The 19939-nt window shown below is 42.8% G+C and overlaps 1 long non-coding RNA gene across 1 annotated transcript in view; it reads right to left on the minus strand.

Annotated features, from left to right (window-relative positions):
• Positions 1–11579: 11579 nt before the first annotated feature.
• The window catches only part of LOC141424609 (uncharacterized), a 30731-nt gene continuing 22371 nt past the window's right edge, over positions 11580–19939 (minus strand). Inside the window, exon 2 of the long non-coding RNA XR_012449482.1 lies at positions 11580–11837. This is a non-coding gene — a long non-coding RNA (uncharacterized lncRNA). The remainder of the gene's footprint in view (positions 11838–19939) is intronic.

The raw sequence follows: 19939 nt of genomic DNA on the forward strand, positions 1-19939 counted from the left end.
CTGGCCATAAAGGAAATGCAAATCAAAACCACACTAAGATTCCACCTCACTCCTGTTAGAATAGCTTCATCAAGAACACCAACAACAACGAATGTTGTGAGGACGCATGGGAAAAAGAACCCTCATATACTGCTGATGGAAATGTAAACTAGCACAATCACTTTGGAAAACAACATGGAGGCTTCTTTAAAAACTAAACATAGATCTGCCATATGATCTAGCAATCCCACTTCTAGGGATATACCCAAAGGAATATGACTCAGGTTATTACAAAGGCACCTGCACACCCATGTTTATTGCAGCACTGTTCACAATAGCCAAGTTATAGAAACAGCCAAGATGCCCCACTACTGACAAATGAATTAAGAAAATGTGGTATCTATACACAATGGAATCCTACTCAGCCATGAAGAAGAATGAAGTTTTGTCATTCGCAAGTAAATGGATGGAACTGGAGAACACCATCTTAAGTGAAGTCAGGCAGGCTCAAGAGGCCAAAAATCGCATGCTCTCCCTCATATGTGGATTATAGACCTAAAACAAATGCAGTAATATTATTGGACATGGGTCACACACTAAGGAGAGACCACACATGGGAAGAATAAGGAAAGGCAGAAAACCAAAAACTTGAATGTGGTTGATGTGCTCACTGTAGAGAAGCAAATAAAGTAATCTTAAACTGGCAGAGGCCACTATGGGAAGGGGACCAGGAAGTAGCAAAGAGGTCTGGCAGAGATGAACCAATGTGGGTTGTAATACACAAGTGCATGGAAGCAATGCTAGGAATCTCTCTGTATAGCTCTCCTTATCTCAAACTAGCAAAAACACTATGTCTTTCTTATTATCTCTTATGTTTTCTCTTCAACAAAATCAGAGAGCAAGAGGGCGGAACAGGTTCTACCTGGAAGGGTGGGGGCAAACAATGTCTACACATGAATGTATATATATGTGAATGTAAAAACAATAAAATATTAAAATAATCAAAATTTAAATTATAACCAAAAAAAAAAAAAAAAAAAAGACTTGCACAGGCCCAGGCCCAGGAATTAACAGGGCAGCTCCTCCACCTGTATTTTCCCAGTGACCTGCAATAAGAAAAACTCAATTGAAAATACAAATTCAGTGTAGATATATTTGACTGAGAAATAAGATTCTGTAAAAATGTAAGATGGGAAACTAGAAGAGATTTTCATGTTTTTTTGTTTTTTTCATTGTCAAGTCAGACCGAGTCTTCAGTCTTCAGGCAAGGCAGTAACTTTGGTCGAGAGTCAAATCCTTTTTTGTCTGCTTTGTTTTTTTGAGATAGGCCCAGACTGGCCTTCAACTCTTAAGATCCTCCTGTCTCTGCCTCCTAAAGGCTGGGATCATAGGTGCGCACCACCTGACAGGACACGGTGTTTTCAGGAAGGAACAGATTCTACAACCTCAATCAGAAGATCATTACTGCCATAAGTAACACTTACCACAAGCCAGCTTTCTTCAGATCTAACTTAAGCCCCTCCTGCTTCATATTTTTTAAAGAGACCACCATTATTACTTATGGAATTAAGCCTGGTGAGATGTAAACTTGTGAAAACCCTCTGCAGACTTGTAAGTGGTTAGTTATTAAGTCTTTTTCCTTCTTCTAAGTATAAAATGCAATCCTGCTTGGCTACACTGTCACAGTATTGTCACCTCCCTCTGGCCCCTTTCCAAGACCTCTGCATCATTCTCCAAACAGGGTGTTTAAAACCCAAGTCAAGAATGGATTTGACCAATGTGGAAATGGCTGAACAGTTTACTTTGTGTGTCCTGTAATCCCTGTATGTGGTTGGGTCCCCATGTTGCAGGTTTAAAGAAAGCAGCACCTTGCTGTAGCTAGGACCTCTGCCAGACGGTCCAGGAGCCTGGCATTTGGGAACTGCCTCAGTGTCCCTCATTAACAAGGCCTCACATCTCTTGATTCCTGGATCTCTTTGCCTTCTGGGTCCCAGGGTGGCTACACGACCCTTTCCCACAGACATCAGCCATGGGTTCTGCCCACCAAAATAGCTGCCAGAAAGCTGGTGCATATCCAGAGGTACCACCCTGCTGGCTCAGGAGAGTCACATGCCGAGCAACTTCAGCAGTGCCACCACTCACCTGTGCAGATGGACACACACTGGCATTAAAAAAAGACAGCCCCATTTCTAAAAATGGGCAGGTGGGCACTGCTTAGGTATGGAGAAGCCCATTCAGAGAAGTGATGTCAAGTCTAGTGTGTGACACACCTGCACACAATATTCTTGTTGCATTTGCAAACAAATTTATCAAGAAAGGGGAGCATAAATGCAGTGAATTTGATCAAAGTACACTATAGCAAGTTGTAAATATCATAGTGAAACCCCTTCGTACAACTAATTTATGCTAATAAATTTTTTAAAATAAGAATAAGTGTTTACAATAAAAAACACATTTATGGCATTAACAGGCTGTTCGGAGTTTTTTAAATAAAATTAATTTGTAAAAGTTTTTAGATGTTAACAAGTGATCAGTGAAAATATTTCATAATTGATTTAAAAACCCATTAGGTGCACCTTGTGGCTTTCTCATTAACTGTTGATGGATTTCCGGCTGGGCTTTGCTGTGCTCCAGTGGATCCAGGAAGGGGAATTCTTGTGGTGACCCAGGTCTGAGCCTCACCCCCGTCCACCTTTTGCTTTGAGGCTTTGGGACAGGACCTTCCTGGCAATAAGGAAATGAGATCAGAGTAAAAGGGGTTTCAGGAGATTCGGCGTCTTCTGGTGCTGCCTGAGCCTGTCTTATCTCCCCCAGAGTGTCCATAATAGGCAATAGGCAGATGTCAAAAGGAAGCACTGATAGTCCTAATGCTCACCTCCTCTAGATGGGTGCAAGACTGTCCTCAGCATCCAGTCCACCCCCAAATCTCCCAATGACAACACTTTTTCATCCACCCATAGATCCATCCCTACGTTGTGCATTCACACATCTAACATTCATTGAGTAACCATTATGTGCAGGCACTTTGTTGGATATTAAGAATGTCACTTCCTGTTTCTCTCAACTTTTTTTTTTCTCCAGAAGGGAACAGAAGCAGGAACCCAGGATGTGTATACAGAGTGGGTTGCCTGCTGGTTAATAACTGGCAGGACTTCCTGTCCTTGAGAAGAAAGTTATAGAAGACAGTCTGTAGGCTTCTCAAGGTACTGATGGTGGGGGCCTCAATGCCAGGCTGCAGCATGTGCTGTCTGTCCTGTGTCACATCCCCTGAGGCTTCCTCTGACTTCACCTCTGATGTCACCATAAGCAGTGGATAGCTTTGTGCCTGCTGGCAGAGACCCATCTGAAGGGCATGCAAGTGTCTCCATCTTTTCCACTCTTTGAACCTTCACTAATGTCAGGTGCTCACACCAATCCCACCTGCAAATGCAGTGTGGAATTTTGGATAGGTGCTTCAGTGTCCTGACCTTTAGCTAGAAAATTCTGGAAGGCAGTCTGCAGACTTCCCCAGGGCGCAGGCAATAGAGCCTCCGTCTCCCACAGCAGCAGCCTCAATAACACACCTCCAGGCTGCTTCTCCCACCTTCGTGCTTTAAAAGCCTCAAGCTATTGACTTTAATCATCATTATTATACCTTCCAAACCTGTACAGGATAATACAATCAGTGCAAAGTTATGGCTGCCAAAACACACCAGAATCTCAGCGACCAAGCACAACAAGTATTTCTTTCTAGCTCATATTCCATCTTTGTCTGTCTAGATTTGGGAGGGAGGATTCTATTCTGCATTCCTCTCCCTTGGGAGGCCCAGATAAACAGAGCCTTCACTTGGGAACACAGACAATTTGGGGAAGGAATGGGGTGAACCAAGCACCAGGTTGAGACTTTGGACAGAAAGTGACTCACAGCACTTCCGCTCACGTGCTGGCCAAAGCAAGTCCCTCATTCATACCCACCATCAACAGGAAAGGAAAGGCATGGATCTGCTTAGAAGGAAAAATGGGAATGCAGGTGAGTAGTTCTAAGGACCACCATGTTCTTCTCCCTGGCAAACCCACCCTGTGCCTTCCCTGTGCCAGGAGCCATGGATATCGGTGGTGGGGAAAGTGAGAGAAAACAGCACATAAGGAAGCAGGTCCTCAAGAGCACCCAGGGCCTTCTTCCTCCTCTGCCTCCAGCTCTGTGCCTGCTCCTCCATCTACCTGCCTCTCTCTTCTCCCCATTTGTGCCCCCAATTCATTCATTCTGCACGTCTCTGGTCAAGCCTTACATCCTCAGAAAGCTCCACTGCCCTCCTCTCCAACTACCCAGATGCTGCTCTCCTCTCCACTCTTATTTTTGCACACTCTCTCCATTCTTTTCCAGTCCATATTTGTAATTGCACCTTTATTGTGCCAGCTTCTACTGGTAGGGGCCCCACAGGACCAATAAGCTTTATGAACCTGAAGCCATATCTGCTTTTCATGGCTGTATCATTGCACTTAGCACAGGGTCACACACATAGCAGAGGTTCAGATGCTCGGTAAATATTTATCAAAAGAATGAATGCACTGGGGAAATAAGGAATGTGCATGGGATGAGCAGAAAAGACTTGAAGGACATAAGATAAGCCCCAATCACGCTTTTGATGCACACTACACAAAGGTAGGCATAAAATCTTTGGTGTAGGTGGTTAATTGCTATGTTTTCCCATGTACTAATACTCCCCCCTGCCACCTGCCCTGACATCCCTGATATAAGGACAAGGAATTTTGTCCTCCTCTTAGAGGGGTCTCAGAGAGGGGCAGTGACCTGGTTAAGATCACCTGGATAGCCTTCCAATTTGAGATTCTAAGCTTTTCCCTCTAGATAACCAGGCACTAATCAAGTGCTCACAACCTGGTAGGCTGGTTAAATGTGGCCATTGTTGAGTCTGAGTACAAAGATTAATCAGAATGAACAAGGGATATTGCACATTAATGGAGTTCATGATCTTTGTTGATTTTCTCAGCAGACTTTTCTATTGCTTCCTCTACAAAGAAAAGCAAATGCATACTTGTAGAAGGGTACAGTGTTGGGCACAGGGTGTTCAGGAAGGAAAGGCCCCGAGTGCCTTCAGGGTTTTGTTCCACCAGCCCTCCCATGTGCTTTTATCTTCATTGATGAATTTGATCAGTTTTTCATCTTTGCCTCACCTGAAGTTGACCAAGTCGAGTTCACCTTGTCCTGTGGCTTTTAGGGATCCAGGTAGGAGCCCATAGGAAGTGTGGTGACACTGTGTGGTCTTCAGGTTTCCTGAATTCCCTTTGTTGGACTCATTACCATTATTTGGGAACCTACTAATTGCCTGCTAAAGCACTCACTAACCATGCATTAACATACTGCTCACAATTACCCTCTCAGAGAAGCTGTCTGTTGCCAGCAACAGAAATTCAACTCAACCACCTTACTGGGAGAATCCAAGGGCATTTTGTCTCGTGACACTGAGAAGTCCTGGAGCAAGCTGGACCCAGCTCTCAGAATCCTTGTCTCAGCCTCAGCTGTTGTCTGCTATGGGAAAGCCTTCTCATCCTGTCCAGGGTCACATCCTTCCAGGATCAAATCATCACAAAAGGGCTGCTTCTTTGTAGCTGGCTCTTGTGAGAGCCCCAGGATTTGTTTGGTTCCAATCAGGCCTATTTGTGGACAGAGGAATGTGCCACGCCTGGGTCACATGCTCCTCAGTGGAGCCTGGCGGAGGGGGAAGGGAAGGGGGAGGGACAGTTGGATGCAACTCCCACCAAATTCTAGGAACCAAGAGCCAAGGAGAGTGATGCTTCTGTGTGGAAAATTGGAGGCTGTGACTGGAAGAACAGGAGCTGGCCACTCAGCAGGACAAAGTAAATGTTCACCATAGAGAGCTGTTATTATTATCTCGCTTTTGAAAATGAGAAAATTGAGGTCCAGAGAGATTAAGCAACTTCCCCCAAATCACACAGAGAGTTAGGGAGAAATTTCCTGCATTGCTTAGCCATTGTGTTCCAAATAACACCATGAAGCTTGGGTCACCTGCTGCTGTGTCCTGAAAAAAAAAAAATCACCATTTGAGTCTGCATTCTTGGGAGACTAGGTTCCAAGAAGGATGTTTGTAACTAAGTAGGCTTTAGTCTGAAAACCCACGCCATCTGCCTTGTGCACTCGATAAAGCTCCACATCCTTCTCTATGAATAGAGCTCAGAGTCATCCTCCCTCCCCCGCTTATTCTTTTTACTCTTACTGGGTTGGAACTGAAACATTACTGCAGTAACTATTAGTTTCAAGGAAAAATTGTAATTGCCTCTAGATCCAGTCACTGGTTTCAAGAGCGATTTAACCTTTAACTTTCTCAGTACAAAGGGAGGCTTGCTGCACAGTGAATCTAACAAGACCATCATTTATCGCTGGCAGAGTTCATTAGTCAATCGTAACAGTTTAATTATTAGCATTTTAATGCATGAGCATTTAACCAGACAGAACAAGCTTTGGCGTACAGAACAAGACTTCTTAAATGGAGCTGAATTAACCCGCACAATTGTTCGGATTGTGGTGTGTTATTAAAATGAGATGATTAAAATGCAGGCAACAAATGGATCTATATATTTAGCCAACAAACCAGCATTTGGCTTCCTGGTATTGAGAGTGGGCTTTTCTTTTATTTTGCTTCTTAAGATGGAGTTTTTATGTTAAAACCTTTGTTTTCTTTTTCCTGCTTACAAATGATGGGATAAAACGATATAAGGAGGAGCCACTTTGATCCACTGATTAGGGAAGGCAGCTTCAGTAGAGAAAAGGGGAGACCTAAAGAGAAAGCCTATAAGTGGCCCTGAGTGGCCAGCTGAGAAATTCTGCTATTGACAGGCTCTATGGCCCTCCATTTCCGGCTGTGTAGAACAATCTCTCTAAAAGTCCCTGTCCAGGCTGCACCTGTGAGAATGAGATATTCTGCTGCTGCTGCAGAGTGGTACTCAGGTCAGTTTTCAAGCCATTCTTACATGCAGTGAAGGTTGGTGGTCCCTGCTCTACCTCGTGACCATGAGGGTCCCTTGACTACACTTGCTAAATAAGAATCCTGCTTGCAAATGTCCATAGCAGTACCATTCAGACTAGTCACAAAGTGGGAAAACCCAAATGTACACGGAGAGACGGTGGGAGAAAGAACAGGTTGTATACAATGAAATAGCCACTAAAATGAAATCTGAATACCTGCTGCAACATGGATGAACCGTGAAGTCGTCATGCCAACTGAAAGAGGCCAGGCACCAAAGCACAATTATTGCATGAGCAGTCTTGGTTGCACGGCATTGTGGATACACTTAATGCTGCTGAATTGTATACCAAAAAACGGTAAAGATGGCAAATTTATGTTATATATATTTTATTATAATGGAAAGCGAAGAAGACAAGAATCCATCTGGTCATATAAACTTCATAGAATCGGTGTGCATATCAAGTGAGATTGTAGACAGATGTCTTTTGTAAGCTTGAAATGCTGAACACACTTAAGAAGGTAGTAATATTCTGTAATTATTTGTTTTAATCATATTGTTTTAATAAGAGGCTACAATATAAACAGCTGAGAAGGTTAATTAATAATGTCAAACCTAAACGAGTATAATTAATATCACTCGGCAAAAGCCTTCACTAGACTCAAAACATATTTTCCCTCTGGGGTAACGCTGGCCTGCTTTCCTAAACAGTTTCATCTTTGAGAAGCAGGAACCACTAGTGGGGACGGGAAGAGATGGAAAGTCTGGCATTTTTCATTTGAGGCTAAATAACCACAGTGTGGTCTCTCATGTTGTCAGTGCTGCCCACACTCTGGCCTCTGAGACCGGGAGAAGTGAAGGTTCCTAAGTGATGGAATGACCCTTCTTCCTATGAGGAAGTCTGAGTGGATCAAACATAACTAGCTTGCTCACGAGAGCCAGTATTTATGGAGTCTTTTTTAAATGCCAGGCTTTGAATGGAAATAACGGTCTGGGTGGTTGGAAGGACAGATGGGCCAGAAGAGGTGGGAGAGCTCTTCCCAGGGCCAGGCAAAAAACAAACTCAGAATCCTAGAGAAAAAGCTTTAGTTCTCTCTGTGGATAGTCTGTGGAATTTTGGACTTTTCAGCTATGAAAATGTGTCACTTGCTCCTCAGTGATCAGAGTCCCCTTGTCCCCCTGTCTCTTCTCCAACCATCTCTGGTGAATCTTTTACCCTTTTTTCCTCCCTCCTGACCCCTCACACTTCAGAATCCTGCAAAAGGAGGAGGAAAAAGTGAAGAAGCCCTAGGATGCTCTACCTCTATGTTTGTTTTAGAAGGTTAAGCCTGGAAATAATCATTCTTGTGCTTTTTTGTGCTAAAGCAGCTGACTCCTCAGCCCTGAATTACACACCAGGTTCCCACTTTCCTCTTCTTCAACACCAACACCTCCTGGAGGTGAGACCTTGCTGTGCAGGAGACGGGAAGCCCCATGCATTCTTTATTTTGATTATTAAAACAGTACATTGTTGCCTTCTTCCCTAGAGTTTTGTGCAACTTGCAAAATTCAATACTCTATGGCAAGATAAAATGATTTAAGAAAATGAAGTGGGAAACAGTGCAGTGACAAAGGCAAATGCCTCAGCATCATCCCACAGGGGACAAAGGGAATGGGATGAGGGGGTATTTAAACTGAAAATCAAGAAGAGCATTGGTCTCTTCTGTTCTCATTATTCCACCCAGAGGGATGCCAGGGCCCAAACAAGACCTCTGGGCATACAGTTGGTCTGTGCTCCAGGGGAAGGGTTTTTCTGCTTTGCCTTCCTACCATGTAACATGGGAATGATCCTATGGAACTTGGGACACTGCTTACATGACTGAGCTTAGACTCCATCTGTTTACAGCACTTCTGGGAAATGCCACAGCCCAGAACTTGGAGACCAAAGGGGCCTGTGGGAAGTTGTGGCCCCTTCCCCTGGGAGCAGTGACCCCATGTCCTGCCAGAGGTAAGAAACTTGGGGGGGTGCCCTGTCTCTGCCAACTGTCTGCCATACCATCTTAGATAAGTGTCTGGAGAAATTTTGCAGCAAAGAATTAAGACTAAGCCAAAACAGAGCAAATATGGTGGAATCCTTTGCATTTGTAAATTGATTCTCAGATCTGGATCTGACTTTTCCAAAAACTGACAAAAGAGAAATGAGATGACCCATGAATTCCAACACCCTTGAAGGAAAACTCAGCCCTGTTTTCCTTGAAATCAGAAAGAATTTTCTCCATAAATTCTCATGGGAAGTTCTAGATGTGATATCATGAGCACCATCCTCAACCAGCTCCACTAAGAAATTTCATGTGGTTTTTGTTATGATAGTCCTCCAGGATGTGTGGGGATCAGACTTAATTTATGAGTAGGTTTTAGAGCTATGCTCCAATACAGTAACCACTAGCTAATTAAGTTAAACAAAAAATGCATTTCTCAGGCACACTACTGACATGTGGCTAGTAGCTACTGTGTTGGACAGCACAGATATAGAAAAATTCCATACCAATGTTTCATTGCTGTAGGGTCTCAAGGATGAATTGCCCATGAGTCCCACGGTTTCTTCTTAGCGTTATATCTCTTAGCACAACTTTTGACAATAAGCGGCATTAAGCTTGAGCTTCTATTTCTTATCTGGTCCTTGCCTTCCCCATCAGGTGGTCAGAAAGAAGATATACCAATACCCTGCTATGAAAACTGGGGGGCATGACTAGAATGCATGTCCAAAAGAAGGTCAGCTTACTGCTGTTTGAACTCAGGAAAGCCAGAAACAGGGTCAGCGTCTCCTTAGAATATGACTTTAGTTCTGGGCTGACACCTGTTCTGACTGGTGACAGAGGTCCTGTAAACTCCAGCTCAGATACCACTTCTCATTTGGGCTGAGAGGTCTCTTACATAGAAACCCAGGCCCACCTTATTCATGGTCATACCTTGGCAATACTTCTCTGTCCCATCTATTGGACAACAGAACTTGCTGGAAAGCTCTCTGAGGCAAACCAGCTGCAGAATGAACTGGTAGGTGGGATCGAGGTTTTAATTTCCTGCCTTGCTACTTGTTCAGGCTAACAGTGGGATTTGCCTGAGGAGTGACTGTGGGTAGAGTTGCTTTCAAATCTGCTAATCTGGCTGGATGCAGGTGGCTCACGCCTGTAATCCTAGCTACTCAGGAGGCAGAGATCAGGAGGATCCCGGTTCCAAGCCAGCCTGGGCAAATTGTTCATGGGACCCTATCTCAAAAAAGCCCATCACAAAACAGGGCTGGTGGAGTGGCTCAAGGTGTAGGCCTTGAGTTCAAGCCCCAGTACCACACACACACACAAAGTGTGCTAATCTGAACTGCATTGAGGGGCTGCTTTTCAGTATTTACTGAATCGGGGAATTACAACATGTTCTCCAGGCCCATTAGTTATTGAAGGTCAGGTTCACAAGCTTAGATAGTGAGTTTCCCACCTATGACTGCTAGTTGCAAAGATCAAAACCCACATTGCCCAACTCCCAAAATTCCATCAGCTCTCACTGGGCCACATTTAAAGAGAAGCAGCTGGTGCTGATCTTCCAGTGTCGACTCTGGACTGTGTCTTCACCTGACTAGTCGGACACATTCGAACCTCCCGCTGGAATGCTGCCCTTCCCACAGAGGCAGAAAGACCTGGCTCAGGAAAGTAGACATGCTTCTTGGCCCAAATGGGACTTAAAGAACAAGAAAAAGTGATAGTACCCTAATGCTAAAAGGCATTTTTTTCTTATATTTGAATTCCAAACATAATTTAAGATGATCTGTCTAGAAAACAGAGGGAGAAAACCATCCACCATCCCTTCATCCTCATGCAATATTTTTGTGTATGGTCTTGCGTGTAATAACGTGTAAAAAAGATTTGCATTGTGAAAAACATTTCTGCTTTACAGGAAATATCCAAGGTTTGTCTGGACCACAGGATCTATTTTCCAAAAGAAATGCATTGCACGTGGTTTGAAGCTTTTAGGCCAGTCCATAGCAGCCTATTTAACCTATCACGTGGCTGAGCCATCTCACTAACTCAGTCACAAATATGCATATTGTATATGCTGCACACACTGGAATTTCCTCCTCTGAGCACAGCTCCCAGAGAAGGAATCTGTAGCCTCTCAACAAACTAGACAATGCTGGAGGAAGACGCCAATCAGAGTGTCAGGGTCCCCCACATGATTGAGAGGAGCTAGAATTCTGGCCACTGTTACAGTACACTGTTGACCACCTTCAAGGGTTTTTGAGCACTGATGATGGGGAGGATTTCAAATCATACTCTCCAACTCAGCAGCTATGCTTTTCAGCATTCTGGCCAGGCTTGATGGGTCGCACCTGTATTTGGGAAGCCGAGGGATGAGGACTGACTTGGACAGGCTTGCTGAGCAAAGGCATAAGATCTTACGTGCAAAGAAAAAAAGCTGGGGGCATGGCTCAAGTGGTAGTGTATTGTTTGCCTAGCAAGCGCAGGCCCTGAGTTTAAAATCCCAGCACCACTGAGAGAGAGAGAGAGAGAGAGAGAGAGGAGACCTTAAAATGTTGGGTAGGTCAGACACTGTATCATTACTCAATCAACCATACCAATCAAGCATCTCCGTACAGGGGAATCCCTTTATTTCACACCTCATCTTCGCTGTTCATCATTTGATTTCAGCTTAAAGCCTTACTTCCTTTGGGTGTGTTCACAGAACATTTCATGTAGCATCCACCAAGATTGGGTGAAAGGCTTGTTGTAGGGTTCTCCTCTTCTCCGACAAAACATTCACCACCTGGGCAGTGTCAGTCTTCACTGTTAGAGTGTGAGGACTGTGGCCAAGGATGGCTTCTAGAGAGTTCACCATTCTATCTTCAGCACCTAGAAACAAGGCCAGGAAACAGTATGCATTCAATAAAGACGAGCTGAATAACAAAACCCATCTTAGCTCCCATTTTCAAGAATCTCGATGAGGATGTGTAGGGGGAGAAAGGAAAGCAGCGAAGGGAAGGGAAGGACCCTGACAAATCAGACAAGAGGCTGCCAAAGAAACCCAGGCTGCAAGAAGCAGGAGAGACTCTTGGAAATTGCCTAAAGTATCCTCGGCACTGTACCATGGGCAGGCGATCATTTTAAAAGAACATTGGAGGCCAGGAAATTCCACAGAATTTTGAGAAGCACAAATTGCTGAACTGAAAGCAAAAATTAGCAGTTTGAATACTTTTAAAATTTTAAATCAATGCAATACAAAGTAAAATCAAGATGTTCCACTACAAAGAGACAAATGTTTTTAAAAAGGAAATAATTTTAAAAAATGATTCAGTAGATTCCATTTTTATTTATTAGAAATGTCAATGAAGATAGTCAAAAAGATGGAAGATACAGCCATGTAAGGAGCAATAGAAAAAAACTATAAGATTTTAAAAACTGTCTTTCGATAAAAGGATGTCCTGAAGATCAGACATTATTAGTTAAAGTAGCTAGTATGCAGAAATACTCTGGAAATTATATTTTCAGTTTTGATAAGGGAAAAAAATCCTATAATCCTGCCCAAGAAAGAAAACTTAGCTGGCCTCAGAGTTCTGCTCTGCAATACAGAACAGAAAGGTAATATAGCACCAGCCATATTTATTTTTTTCTTCTTGGAAAAAAGTTAGGACTACTACATAAGATTAAAACTACACAAACAATAAATAAAGAGCTCAGTGAATTCTCATAAAGAAAACAGTCATAGAATTTATCTAGTTAAGAGTCAGAACACGACTATAATCCCCTTGTCCCCTGTAGCTACTATCTACCCCGAAAGGTAACCACTACACTGACTTCTGATAGCATAGGTTGGTTTGCCTTATTTTTGCAAGAACTTCAGATAGAATCATACAGTGTATAATATTTTGTGCCTGGATTCTTCTTTAGAACATTATTTTGTGCATGGAAGATTGTTCATTCTCTCTGACATAGAGTATTTCACTGTATGACTACACTATTTTCTATCCCATTACTCTACATCTTCAGTGAGCATGTGTGTGCATTTCTGCTGGGTACATACCTAACAGTAGAATTGCCACATCAGAGGTAGACATGGTTTAAATTTAAATGTTAATAAATACTGTCAAACAGTTTTCTAAAGTGATTCTTCTGAATAACACTCCAGTCCCCAATGAAGGTCCTTGTCACTCCACTTCCTTCCAAAACTTGGTAACTGTCTCTTTATTTTAGTCATTCTGTCAAGTATGTAGTTATATCATTTTGTGGTTTTAATTTGTATTTCTCTGATGACTTATGGAGTTTGGAACATTCTTATATGCTTGTTAACCATCTTAATACCCTCTTTTTGAAGTGTCTTTAATTTTTTCTTTAATACTCTTTCATCTCAATTACTATAGTTCCATGTTTGATTTCTGATAATGCAAGTTTTTCACTTTTATATTTCTTCTTCAAGATTTCCTTAACCTTTCTTGGCCCTTTAATTTCCATATAAATTTTAGAATTAGCTTGTTGACTTTACACAAAAAAAGCTTGCAACAATTTGTTTGAGGAAGCATTTAATGCAGAGGTGAATTTTGGGAGGACTGACATCTTCACAATATGGAGTCTTCTAATCCATGAACTCTTCCATTCAGTTATGTCTTCTTTATTTTCCTTCAGTATTGTGTTGTTTTCAGAGCAAAGGTTGGCCCAGCTTTTGTTAGATTCATTCCAGGGTGTGCAGTGTGTTTTTGAATATAGTAGTAGTACAAGGATAGACAAATGAACCAATGGAGGTTCTGTTCTATTCTGGAGTGTTAAGAATATTTTCTATCTTAATCTGAGTGTTGTTTATACATAACCAATGGATTCCTACTCTTAATTAGTGCACCTTATTCACTTTTTGTGTTTTGCCACAAGTCTGTATGAAATAGAAAAAAATGTAAAAGATATGGACAGATAATTCAAAATAGAGGAAATATACTGCAAATAAAAAGTGTAAATAACAAGCATGGTGGTACATTCTGTAATCCCAGCAACTCAGGAAGCTAAGGCAGGAGGATCACAAGTTCAAGGCCAGCCTGAACTACATAGTAAGTTTCAGGCCAGCCTGTGCTGGGTAACAAGATCATGTCTCAAAAACCAAAACAAACAAAATGTCTAGCACTTGGCAGCCTGAAGCAGGAGGGTCACAAGTTCAAGGTCAGCCTGGGCTACACATGAAATTCAAGGCCAACCTGGGCTACACAGACAGTGTTCTTTAAAAAAAGAAAGAAAGAAAGAAATTACAATAAGGTACAAGATATTTTTTTTGACAAATTAGCAAAGTCTCCATCTTTTGATGATTTTGTCAGAATAGCCATAGGGTACAAGGAGTGGAGTTCTTTATATACTAGTGGTGGGAATATAATCTTACTACAGCGCAGTTTGACAAAGAACCTAAAAATATATGCATGCTAACTCTACTAAAAATTTTACTTCCAGAAATTTATTTTAAAGGATCTGTCATCAATATAAAACCTAATTAGCTACTAAGATGTTTGCAGCAAAATTATCCATGATAATAAAATACCGAAATCTGCCTAGTGATAGGGAATTAATAAAATAAACTATGATATTTCATAATGAAATAATAGCAACTATTAAAAATTAATATGGAAGAAAAACTAATGATATTCTAAAGAATTCTTAATGCAACATTTGGCAAAAGAAAGTAATCTGCAGTGTTTATCATTTGGGAAGATCGTGTAAGCTTTTTATTTAGATTCATGGATATATTAATTGAGAAAAAATTGGAAGAACAGCAAATAACTAAATGTCTGCAATGAATTATGGGTCATATTTTCATTTCTTCCTCTTGTGCCTGCCCCTGTCTAAATATTTAATAATGAACATGTGTTACTTTATCCTAATAAAATAATATTTTAAGAAATTATAAGATGAGAGTAGATTTACAACCATATACTAATATGTTTATTTGTTGAAAATCTCAACAAATAAAACTGGGTTTTGGAAGGAAATAGAAATTGAACAAAGAAAAATAATGTATTTATATGCATAGAAAAAAACACCAGTCTTCTGTTGGGGTTGTAGATGACTTGTATTTTCCTCATAAGGATCTGTCTTCAGGGTTTTTGTTTTGTTTTCACAGTGCTGGGGATGGGACCCAGGGCCTCACTCCAGCTATATCCTTAGTTTTCAAGCTTTCTCTTGTAAGTGTGCCTGGATCAGAAAAAAAAAAAATAAAGAAAGAAAACAGAATGGGAAATTGATGAAGATTTTTGTGGTGGTGGAATATTGAGCCTTGTGTCATCTTAGTGATGTCATCAAGTTTTCTCAGAAAACTCTGGACCCCAAATACAGAATCACCCTCTTGACCCAAATAAGTTCAGTCTTGATGCTTACTACCTACCAGAAACTGTCACTTGTGTTGGCTCATGGAACTTCAGGTCCACACATTTCCCTTTGCATAGTGTACGGGAGAAGAAACTTGGCCCAGAGAAAATAGCCCCTTAGTAAGAAGGCCGGGGGATGCCAAGGAAAGAGGGAATTTGAACCCAGGTCAGCCTGCATCCTAAGCCCGGGCCTGTTTCTCTATGTATGTAATATTTTTTTTATTATCCTGTCACAACCAAGACCACCAAAAAGTTGCTATAAGTTCTTAAGCCACAGTGCAGTGGGCCTTCTTCATGATAAAAAGTAATCTGCTTGCAATGCCCTAACATTATTGAAAAACAGTACAGAAATCAAAGCATTTTAGGCTATTTTAGTCATTATTTTGAAGGTACTCTGGGATTTTTGTGGGATTTGTTTTTCATTTCACTTCTGTAAGCCTGCCAGTGCTTTAAAGCAATATTTCAATTGGGTTAGAAAAAAAAAAAGAGTTTTCCTAGCAAAAATTCAACCATGTTTTCCTTCCTTTTTTCATATGGTTTTAGGAAATTCTGCCCTGCTATGCCCTCATCCCTCTTCCAATTTTGCCTATAAAGTGCAAATTCAATACTCAAGCTACTGTTTAAACATCCCCTAATGTTCAAAAGAAATTACATTTGCATCTACAGAGTTTTGAAGCCACGGTTGTACAACCAGAGGCCCCAGTGAGAAGTCACAAACCATTCTGATCCAAAGGCAGCAAAACCCCAAGCTGTGTCACCCCAGAAACGCTCTGTTGCTCCCAAGGTGATGGATGACTGCAGCGAGGGGCATTCAAGGACCTCGAACCCCAACCCGGAAATCACAAGAAACTGTTGACTCATCCATTTACTAAACAGACACCTGTCATTGCCTGGGCCCCCGGTTCCATTTGCCCTCTGGATGGGTACAGTATGGGATTGGTTAGGGCAAGCAAGTCTCAGAAAGTGAAGTGAATACTGATGCCCAGCAGGCCTGCGGTGCTGTGGCTGCAGCCCCAGGGATGCCCAGCTGGGCGGGGGTCTGAGAGAGGAAGAAGAGGTGCAGACTCTCCACCCCCACCCCACCACCCCACTCTTCAACAGTAGTAGTTCTGCAGTGGGCTGGGTCCTTAGATTCCCACCAGTTTTATTTGGCACAATGTGACCTTAAAAACATTTTTGGAAAAAATATCTGTTTTAAAGCCCTGATACTTAAAGAGAAGTCTCTTTCATGCTCATCAGGTCATTAAAAGAGCAAACAAGGGCTGGCGGAGTGGCTCAAGTGGTAGAGCGCCTGCCTAGGAAGGGTGAGGCCCTGAGTTCAAACCCCAGTACTGCTGGAAAAAAAAAACAAAAAGAAAGAGCAAACGCCTTTTCAACCTAAGGTGCCCAGAGGGTCCTTTCCCTTTCTAAACTCCTCCTTGAATAGCTAAGGAAGCTGAAGCCAGAACAAGGCAAAGCCTTGTCCCGTCACAGAGTTTGTGGCTTTCCATCCAGAAAACTCAGTCATAGGATTTTTTAAGAAAAAAAAATCTCATTTCCAACATGCATATCTTCACTTACTCCTGCTTCATTTCAAAACATAAAAATAAGTAGGAGGGCCACTGCAACTTGAAAGCTAATATTATTATTAAATGATGAAATTAATATTTGAGCTTCCTGCCACCGGAGGTAAAAAGGGAAATCCACTATGCCCCATGGTTCTCATGACTGAGGAAGCATCCATTCTTTTTAAGGAAGGTGATTTCAGGAAATGTCCTTCAGTAACCTCACAGGGAAAAAAATAACTGTACCCTCCTTTGGAAGGACGATGTCAAGTCCAGAGGCATGAACTTGCCCATCTCTGTTGACTCATTTGGTCAGTTTGCACGTGAACATCTGAACTCACCCCTGCCCCCAGTCACTTTCACTAATATTATAAATGAAATTATTGGCTTTGTAATGGAAAACTCTTATTTTTTTCTTTTCTCATTTTTTAGGGTTGCCTCTTTTATATTAAACTTGCTGTTTGTTACAATATAACACACGCACACACACACACACACACACACACACACACACTTATATCTATTCTTGTAAGGTTGATAACCTATTTGTGTTATTCCCATGCACGCTGGAGCTCAGAGAAGCTGATTAACTTGCTCAAGACCACACAGTCAAGAACAGGGGAGCGAAATTCGAATGCAGAAACATCTGGCCCCAAACCTGTGCTCGTGCATTGACCTTTGATTTGACTCATTGATTCATTTACCCTTTACCAGCACTGGCAGCTCAACTTACACTGCGTCAGTTCGTTAACTCGTTAGTAGTCTTTACATTTTTATTCATACTTTGCCTCATTCTAAAAAGGTTTGAACTTCCAGATTCTCTGTACTTGCTGGGATTTCCCTTACATAGAGCCCCCCGCCCAACACATATACAAGTGGACCAGCTGTAGAGAAATCTTGAGAATTTCTTCTCAGGGTAAAGGTTCAGGTTCCTTGAGGAATTTTCACAGACAGGGTATCCAGCCACATGGTCCTACTTTTGATCCTAGAAGTACTTGAACCCTCTGGTCCTAGCAGCGAATTCGGGGCCTCCCCAGAGGAGCTTCACCACACCATGTGGCTGTCACCAGTCTTCCAGCAGTTATCACATCCTCCACCTGCACCCAGCCTTACCCGCCCCACACTGATCCCACACAAACCAACCAAACCCTTCCATGCCCTGGGAGTCAGGGGAAGAGGGCGCACCCTGCTCCTCCGCCTGTCCCAAGGGCTATCATTTTGAGAACACATGGGTGTCATCACGGAGCACCCCCTGCCATGCCTGTCATAAGCTGAACAGCAGTGACAGTCCAGAGTGGTCACACACGCTCCTTCCAGCCCTTGGCTCACATCCAAGCCTGAGGGTTGATGAAACCCATTGCAATGATCTTGATGAGGCACAGGAAAATGGGTCATTCCTCAAACTGCCGGGTCTGCCACAAACAGGAACATTAGTTACATCATTGTCACCCAGGACCTGCCTCTTACTCAACCAGGTGTGCATGGGGGGAGGGGGCAGCTTTTCTGAGTCACTTGCCTGCTGAGAAAAGAGGTCACTATTCCTGAAGCCCTGAGCAGCTCACAATTCCAGCCAGCATGCATTCAGCCTCACTGACTACCATTAACTCATCCATGCTCCCAGAGGCTCTACACAGGCAGGTATTATCATCACTCTCGTTTTACAGGTGGGGAAACCAAGGCGCAAAGAGCTGAAATCACCTACCTAAGGTCATCCAGCCAGAAAGGAGTGGGGACTGGATTCAGGGTTCCAATTACTCACACTGTTGGATCTCAGCAAAGTCATACCAGAAAAACTGTGGCTCTCAGAACCTCATATCCAGCTGTCGTTATGGGCAAACAAGGAAAGACTGAAGTGGGGGAGGTGGCATGAAAGTTTTTTCAGTCTCTAGTTGCATTTTTAAGAACTCATGCCAAAATAGAAGTAGGGGACTTGATATGAGAAATAGATGCCCAGAACTGGCGTGTGTTAGTACCAGGTGGAGCCTTTGGCTCTGGTTGTTCTGTGGTGTGCAGGGTGACAGCTCTGTTCCCAGACTCTTGGGTGAATTCAAGCCTGGTCAACAGTGACCTTCCAGGAGACGGTGCTGCATCCATGGGCACTGCAGAGCCTCTGTCCCTAAGTTCCACATGCTCAATGCTCAGAGGCAACGCCTCCCCAGGCGGCCGGCTGTAGTCCCGGCTGAGATGGACAGAGGCCAGCTCCCTCACTCAGGAGCTTGCTGTTGGAGACAGTGTGTCTTTGTCTGGAGAGGCAGTTTCAAAAACATCGCATTTTCAAGGTGAAAACTGATTGTCTCTGTAGCGACAGAGATAGTGTCTTCTGTTAGTTCTAAGAGGGGAGCAAAGACAAATACACATTTCTCCCCTCATACTCCATCCTCACGCAGACAGACAGGGACTGGGAAGGGCGTGGGGGACACTCCAGCACAGGCATGGACACAGGCTTAGGGCTGGCGGGAACAGCCAGGAGCCTGGGTGCTCGTGGTCAGAGGGGACCTGGGGACCTCCCTTGACACTGTCCAGTAGCAATAGGAATGTAAGCCACATTCTACATAAATACAGTGTGTCATTTTAAATTTTCTTGCAGCTGCTGGAGTGAGGGGAGGAGAACAGGAGGAGGAGGGAAGGAAAAAAAGGGGCAAACTTTATTCTAATATTTTATTTAGCCCAATAAATATAAAATAGTACCATTTAGAATCACTGTAAATATTACTGAGATATTTTACCTTCTTTTTGTTACACTAATTGTGTATTTTACACTCAAAGACCATCTTCATTTAGACCCAGTTCACCACCTTGGCTCAATGCCACCTGTGTGAAGCAGTCACCTCCTGAGCCAGAAGGAGTGGACTCCCAGGCTCCACCTGATGGACAAGGTGGAGGTTCTGTGACTCACTCTGGAGCTCCCAGCTGTCAGTGCCTCACTGACACCTGGGGTTTCTTAGAAATGCAGACTCCCGTGACCCTTTTTTTTTTTTTTTTTTTGTGGTACTGGGGTTTGAACTCAGGACCTTCACCTTCAGCCACTCCACCAGCACTTTTTGTTTGATGGGCTTTTTTGAGATAGGTTCTAGGT

This window comes from Castor canadensis, chromosome 7 (genome assembly GCF_047511655.1).
Source record: "Castor canadensis chromosome 7, mCasCan1.hap1v2, whole genome shotgun sequence".
In the NCBI taxonomy this organism is placed as follows: domain Eukaryota; kingdom Metazoa; phylum Chordata; class Mammalia; order Rodentia; family Castoridae; genus Castor; species Castor canadensis.